We start from the raw sequence: 8,209 nt of genomic DNA on the forward strand, positions 1-8,209 counted from the left end.
ATGGGTTTCAAACTCTATCAAATGGATGTGAAATGTGCTTTTATAAATGGTTTCTTAAATGACGAGGTGTTTGTAGAACAACCTCTAGGTTTTGAAAATCCTAAATTTCTAAATCATGTCTTCAAGCTTGATAAAGCTCTTTATGGGCTTAAGCAAGCACCAAGAGCCTGGTATGAAAGGCTCTCAAAGTTCCTCCTGAAAAATGATTTCAAAAGGGCAAAGGTTGATAAAACTCTTTTTCTTAAATCTAGAGGAACTGATTTGTTGGTAGTTCAGATTTATGTTGATGATATTATATTTGGTGCTATTAACAATGGTTTGTGCAAGTACTTTGCTGAGCTAATGGGTGGTGAATTTGAGATGAGCATGATAGGTGAACTAAATTTCTTCCTTGGACTCCAAATAAAGCAAACAGCAGAAGGAATAATGATTCACCAGCAGAAGTACATCAAGGAACTTCTGAAGAAGTACAACATGGAGGATGCCAAGACAAATCACACACCTATGGGAACAGCAACGAGACTTGATGATGATCCACAAGGAACAAGTGTGGATCAAACGACTTATAGAGGTATGATTGGTTCATTGTTATATCTAACAGCCAGTAGGCCTGACATCTCCTTTAGTGTTGGATTGTGTGCTAGATTTCTGTCTAATCCTAAGGAATCTCATCTAACGACTGTTAAGAGAATTTTGAGATACCTCAAAGGAACAGATAACCTGTGTCTGTTTTATCCTAGAAGTGATGACTTTATGCTTAGAGGATTTACTGATGCTGACTATGCTGGTGACTTAGTCAACAGGAAAAGCACCTCAGGTATGGTTCAGTTCCTTGGCTCTTGTCTAGTTTCTTGGGGTTCCAAGAAACAAAATACTGTTACATTGTCTACTGCAGAGGCTGAGTATGTAGCAGCAGCTGCTTGTTGCTCTCAAGTCCTTTGGATTAAACAACAGTTGCGTGACTTTGGTATTAAATTTAATTGCATTACTATCTATTGTGATAACACTAGTGCAATTTGCATATCTAAAGATCCAGTCCATCATTCAAGAGTTAAGCATATTCATATAAGGCATCATTTCCTTAAGGATAATGTTGAAAAGGGTTTAATTAAGTTAGATTTCTGCCAAACTCACAATCAAATTGCAGATATATTAACTAAGCCCTTGAATAGAGAAAGGCATGAGAAGATGAGGATGGAACTTGGGATGATTAAGTTATACTAAGAAAAATGCATCAATTCCCTCAGGTATGAAACTCAAACTGACGTGCTTAAACTATTGTATATTGTGCACAAGTGTTATATGTTTAATTACATAGTTAAGGCAAGTTGTGAGCAGGGGTAACATTTACTAATGGGCATGTAAATTTGAAAGTCATGGATATTAGAAGTCCAAAATTGATTGCATGAGCCTTGTTGAATTGTTCCATGTATCAAGTTGTATTTGCAAGTGATTTCAGTAATTGAGTTCAAAAGAAAAATTGTTGTGTTTATCTGATCTTCAATATTCCAATTTTTTTTTTTTTATCTAAACACTAAATTCGGATGAATATATCAAAATTCATCATTATCTTTTGTTCAAAAGTTGCCCACATCCATTACTCTCTTGAAACACAGTTTACGTTTCCCTAAGCATTAAATAGGAGTGTCAAATCAACTAAATTCACATCACCTTCCAAACGACACCTCACTTATTCACTCCCTCAAGTTACCTCCCCCATAAAAATATGTCAGCCTCACCAAAATTTACACCACTCAAAAATTACCTTCTCTCTCATCACTCCGATCAAAATTTCTTACCAATGTCTGTCTTACCAAAAACCCAAACTGAAGCCGAAGAAATCTCAAACCCTATTCCTGAAATCACCATGGAAATCATCCTCGAAACTCAAAATCATGAACCTCAAAAGAAGGAATCTCCTACTGAGTCCAATTCTTCCCGAAAGAGAAAATTCGAGGACATGCAAGAAGAGGAGGAGAGCGTTTCGGAGATGGGTGTCAACTATTGAGACAAGCCTACCTCTATAAAGAAACAGGATAAAATCAGTGATCACTTCGTGACAGGTTTGGCACTTAATTTACCTTGGTGTATATATGTTAAGCTTTATGAATTGTTGGATTTGTTTGAAGCTCAAAATTGGGTGAATTTGTTGGGTGAGTGTTTTAATCGTAGCTTGTATTTTGATGCTATGAGAGATTTCTGCAAATGTTTTAAGTACTCTAAGGGTACTATTCGTTTCTGTGTGTATGGGAAGGCTATTGAGTTTGATGCTATGTATCTGGCTGAACTGTTTGATGTGCCTAATACTGGGTATGATATCTATTTTAAAAATAATGTGATAAGGAATCCGATTCCTGATGCTAATATTGATGAGATAGTGGAGTATTTAGGTGGAGACCCTGAGGAAACCTACATAAACCACAATGACCTAACCCCTCTTGACAAAATCCTGCTAAAATTTGTGTTCAATGACATAATCCCTCGCTCTCAAAAGAGAGACAGTGCCAACAAGCTTAACTCTGTCTTAATCTACTGCCTAGCCAAAAAGATCCAAATCAACTTCCCCTCTATCATGATCCAACACCTATCTCATTGTGTTCCTAAAGGCTGGAAAGTTGGATATGGTAACCTACTTACTTATGTGTTTGAAAGCATTGGCATTTCCTTTGCTGACAAAGAACACCTGCCCCTCAAAAACACTGAATATATACAACCCATTTTCCTTGAAAACCATAAGATGAAAGTTGTAGATGGGTGTTTTGAAGTTGTGCAGGAAGAAAAGAGGCCAAAAGAAGTAGGTGGTCCAGTTGAGGGGGAAGTAGGAGAAGATCAGGCAAGAGAGGCAATAGGGAATGTTGTTCAGGAGCTGCAGGAACAAGAGGAGGAAGAGGAAAGGCAAGTGGAAGAGGTAGTTGAAACAGGGGGAAAGAAGAAGAGGAAGAGTTTGAGGTTGATGAAGAAAAAGGAGACCCCAGCACCTATCTGCATTGATATAACTAGGGTACAGGAGGAACTTCAGAAAGTTACCACCTCTCCTACTTCGGGCAAGTATGCATCTACTTCAGGTTTTGCAGCATTTAGTTCCCCACCGAAGGTTCCCAGCGAAGATGTGAAGGAGATGAAGGAGATGCTCCAGAAGGTGCTGAAGGAACAAGAGCAGTCAACGGTGAAGATGGAGGAACTGAAGAAGAGTGTGCTCACTCTTGATGCTGAATTGAAGAAACTGGTCAAGAGCTCAGAACAGGGGAGACTGTCCACAGTGAAGGACATTGTGTCTCAAATCGGCAAGAAGCTTGAGGATCTTGCTGTTGATGATGACCAGAGCACTGCTTCCTAACCTCTCTTTCCTTGCAGCTTTTTTATGTTCATGAAACTTCTGTTTATTTGTTTTTGGGAAACAATTTTTATTTTGTTCTGTAATATTTTGGGCACTCTGTTTTTTTTTGTGAACCTGCAAATTTGGTACATTTGGCCGATGTTTTAAATTGGTTTTGGATAATGAATGTCTATAATGCTTTTGCCTATATGCTTTGTGAATGTTTTCTCTATATATGCATGCTTCTTGTCTTAACACTAGACCACTTGATGGTGCTGTGTTATGGTATACTATTGCTTGTGTGTTGGTTTTTGATAATGCCAAACGGGGGAAAAGATGCAAACTATCTAAAGGAAATTTAATCATTCTATGGTCTCTGTTCGAAGTCTTCTCAGCAAGCCTACTTCTCTACAGGCAGGTATATGTAAATACAAGTTTTTCCATTTTTGCAGTTTTTCTTCTTTTTGTTTTCTGTTTTTATTTTTACTAAGTAGTTCCCTTTTTGCATTGCATTATATTTTTGCATTTTCTTTCCTTAGTTTAGGATGGATTATCTTTATTTCCTTGTAAGTAAGTTTGGATTGTTTGTCATCATCAAAAAGGGGGAATATTGTTGGACTTAATGATTTTGATGATGACACAACCTTACTTACTTACATACTAATAAAGGCTTGATTGTTTAAGTGTGTGGTCAGTGCAAAGACTAGGAGGATTAAGTGTCGAGCAAAGATACCATGAGGAACAGGAAGGCCAGAAACAAAGTTATCCAAAAAGAAGAGTTCCCTCACAGGAACTGGTGCTTCAGAAATGAAGACTTGAGAAGAGAAGTTTCCCTAAGGAACAGAAGCTTCGGAGAAGAAGTATCACCAGAGAAGAGAAGTTCCTTCCAAGGAACAGAAGCCTCGAAGTAGAAGCTTCATCAGAGAAACATGAAGACTAAATATTTTATGTATTTTAGAATTTATGTAAGTATAAGGAAGTTAGTTACACTCGAAAAATCAGTATGGAATTGGTCTTAGGATAAAATATTGTGCATGCTTATTTTTAGGAAAACTGTTGCAATTTAAATTTTATCTTTTTCTTAAATTAAAAAATTTTATTCTTTTCTTTTTCTGATTTTCGGAAAATGTTTTAACAAAATAAAATCTTCACGTTTTCCAAAACTTGCGCTCTACTCTCCCATGATCTTAAACAGTCATGGACATGAACTTGTTAGTGGGTATGAGTAGTGGCGTGATGGAATTGCTGCACAAAGAAGTTTTTCCAAGGCGTTTTGTGATCTATAAATAGCTCTTGATTTCTGTTAGAAAAACTCACCCTTACTCACATAAGTTTTCATCTTTTATTCGAGTTAAGAGTCCAATTCCATACAAGTCTATTTGAGTGTTCTTAATGTTCTTATACTAGAGTTTAATTTCTTTCTTTTGAGTTGTAATTTGGGGAATGGGGAAATTTGAGTGAACTTCTGTATTGTGAGAAAGAGAAGTGAGAAAGAGAAGAGAAAGAGAAGAGAAAGAGCAGAGAGAAGTGAGAAGAGAGAAAGAGAAGAGAAAGAGTAACAACACTACTAAAATTCGGTCAAATTGCGACCGTTTTTTTACGACCGTCATTAAAACGGTCGCAAAATATAATATTTGCGACCGTTTTTAAGGCGGTCGCAGATTTGCGACCGTTTTTAGGCTATTTAACAGTCGCAAAGGTATTTAAAATTTTTTAAAAAAATAATATACATGTTAAAAATAATTCTAAATAAAAACAATTCTATTGCGACCGCCAAAAACGGTCGCAAATTGCGACCATTGCGACTGTCGTAGAAACGGTCGCAATTTGCGAACATTTGCGACCGTTTTTGAGGCGGTCGTAATTAGTTTTTTGTTTTTTTTAAAAAAGTGGTATAAAAAAGGATCCCACTCACCCCTAACCCTAATAATAGTTCACTCAGCCGTTTTCTTTCATTTTCATTTCTCTCTCTTCTCTTTCTTTCTCCTTTCTCTCTCCTCTCTACGCATCCCACCATCATCTTCCTCTTCTCCATTTTTTCTTTATCTCTTCCATTTTTCCTTCTCTCCTTCATTTATTCTCTGACTTTACTTGCTGCAAATGAGAATGCTTTGCGAATTCTGTCACCGACACCAACCTTCAACCGTCACCTCCATTACCACCACCATCACAAGCACGAGCCCACTGCACCGCCACGATCTCCACCGTCACAAGCTCATGCTTAAACAAGTTAATGGTTTTTAGGGTCAAATTCGACCATCAAAAGGCTAGATCTAGACTTTTCATGGTCGAATTTGGCCTTATAAACCAAATTCGAGGTGAAATTCAAATTCCATTTGGGGTTTAATTTGTGGTATGTTTTCGTTTTTATATATTTTTTTTCTTGTTTGATTTTTCCAAATTTGGTTTGATTTTTTTTTTTCGAATTTTCATGTTCGAATGTTTGATAATTATGGTAGAATGTTTGATAATTTTTTTAAATTTATGTTCGTTTTGATTTTTTGTTAATTTTTGGGTTTTATTTTTGTTAATTTCAGTTTTATTTTCGTTTTGATTTTGGGTTTGAGGTATGTTTTGCTAATTTTGATTTTGTGGTTTGATTTTGTGGTTTATTTTTGCTGGGTAATTTTGTGGGGTTTTTATTGTTAATTTTAATTTAAATTTTGTATTTTGGTTTAGTTTCAGGTTGTTTGGGTTAAGATTGGCGGTGGTGGTGCGTGGGTAAAGGTGGTTTTGGGAGGTTGGCAGTGGCGGTGCGTGGGTACGGTGTGAATGCAGGCTGGGTTGCATTTGTTTCTGTTCTTTTTTTTTATTTTTTATAATTAATTAGCGACCGCCTTAAGCCGTCGCAAATATCGATTTTTGCGACTGCTGCTCTACCGGTCGCAATTTTTCATATTTGCGACCGTCTTAGTACTTGTCGTTGAAAATAGAATAAACGGTCGCAATATTTTTGCGACCGTCAACCGGTCGCAATTTTGTTTTTTTGCGACCATCGAAATTACAACCACCGCTTTGCGACCGTCGACGGTCGCAATAGTTTTTTGCGACTGTTTTTGATGTTTTTGCGACCGTTTGTGGCGGTCGCAAAAACCTTAATTTTTAGTAGTGCAAGTTGGGTGACTTGTTCCTCGGGGCTTCAAGTTCGTTGAGGAACTTGAAGTAAGAGTCTTTAGTTTGTAATAGGATTTACTGCCCTATTCTAGTGAAGATTCTTTTCCTAAAATCCCAAGTGGTCGTGGTTTTTCTCCTTGATTAGGGCCAAGGAGTTTTCCACGTAAAAATCTCTCTTGCACTTTTGTTCCTTCAGTTTAACTTTCTGTTCCTTTAGCTTACTTAGTTTTAATTCCGCAAAAAGTTTATCTAATTTCTCATACTACAATTCAACCCCCCCTTCTTGTAATATTCATTGAAACAAGAGCCGTGGTAGGCTTCAGTTTACGAAATCGGTGCAAATTTGGAACGGATAAATTGACCGTTTTAAGGCATATTGGATGGTTCCAACCACTCAATTGGACTCTCGGAGGGTATTAGGAACCATGGTAAACATCTCGGCAATTTTTATTTCCGGGCGAAAAAAGGTAAATAAAATTCCAAAATTGAAGGCTATAATCCACGATTTTTGAGGAATTTTGAGGTTACGGGCCCGGTGGAGAAAAGTCTTGATATCCTAGGGGATATATCTTAGGGTCATATAATGACGTTTGGAACCATATATGACCCTTATATGTTGTACAAAATAGCCGTGGTAGGCTTCAGTTTAGGAAATCGGTGCAAATTTGGAACGGGTAAATTAACCGTTTTAAGGCATATTGGATGGTTCCACCAACTCATTTGGACTCCCGGAGGGTAATAGGAACCATGGTTAACATCTCGGCAATTTTTATTTGCGGGCGAAAAAAGGTCAGAAAATTCCAAAATTAAAGGCTATAATCCACGTTTTTTAAGGAATTTTGAGGTTACGGGGCCCGGTGGCGAACAGTCTTGAGACCCTAGGGGATACATCTTAGGGTCATATAATGACGTTTGGAACCATATATGACCCTTATATGTTGTACAAAATAGCCGTGGTAGGCTTCAGTTTAGGAAATCGGTGCAAATTTGGAATGGGTAAATTAACCGTTTTAAGGCATATTGGATGGTTCCACCAACTCATTTGTACTCCCGGAGGGTATTAAAAACCATGGTATACATCTCGGCAATTTTTATTTCCGGGCGAAAAAAGGTCAAAAAATTCCTAATATTCAGGCTATAATCCACGCTATTTGAGGAATTTTGAGGTCACGGGGACCGGTGGCGAAAAGTCTTGAGACCCTAGGGGATACATCTTAGGGTCATAAAATGACGTTTGGAACCAAATATGACCGTTATATGTTGCCATAAATGTCTGTGGTAGGCTTGAGGTCACGATATCGCTATAAGTTTGGAACGGGTAAATTGACCATTTTAAGGCATATTGGATGGTTTAATCCGCTCAATTTGACTCCCGGAGGGTATTAGGAACAAAGGTATAAATCTCCGCAACTTTTATTTCGGGAGAAAAAACGGTCAAATAGTTCCAAAATTGAAGGCTATAATCAACACTTTTTGAGGAATTTTGAGGTTACGGGGCCCGGTGGCGAAAAATTTTGAGACCCTAGGGGATACATCTTAGGGTCATATAATGACGTTTAGAGCCATATATAAATCTTATATGTGGCCATAAATGTCCGTGGTGGGCTTGAGGTCACGATATTGGTGCAAGTATGGAACAGGTAAATTGACCGTTTTAAGGCATATTGGATGGTTCAACCCACTCTATTTGACTCCCGGAGGGTATTAGGAACCATGGTAAAAATCTCGGTAATTTTTATTTCCGGGCGTAAAAAGGTCAAAAAATTCCAAGATATTCAA

The sequence above is a fragment of the Chenopodium album genome, chromosome 26 (genome assembly GCF_948465745.1).
Source record: "Chenopodium album chromosome 26, dcCheAlbu1.1, whole genome shotgun sequence".
In the NCBI taxonomy this organism is placed as follows: domain Eukaryota; kingdom Viridiplantae; phylum Streptophyta; class Magnoliopsida; order Caryophyllales; family Amaranthaceae; genus Chenopodium; species Chenopodium album.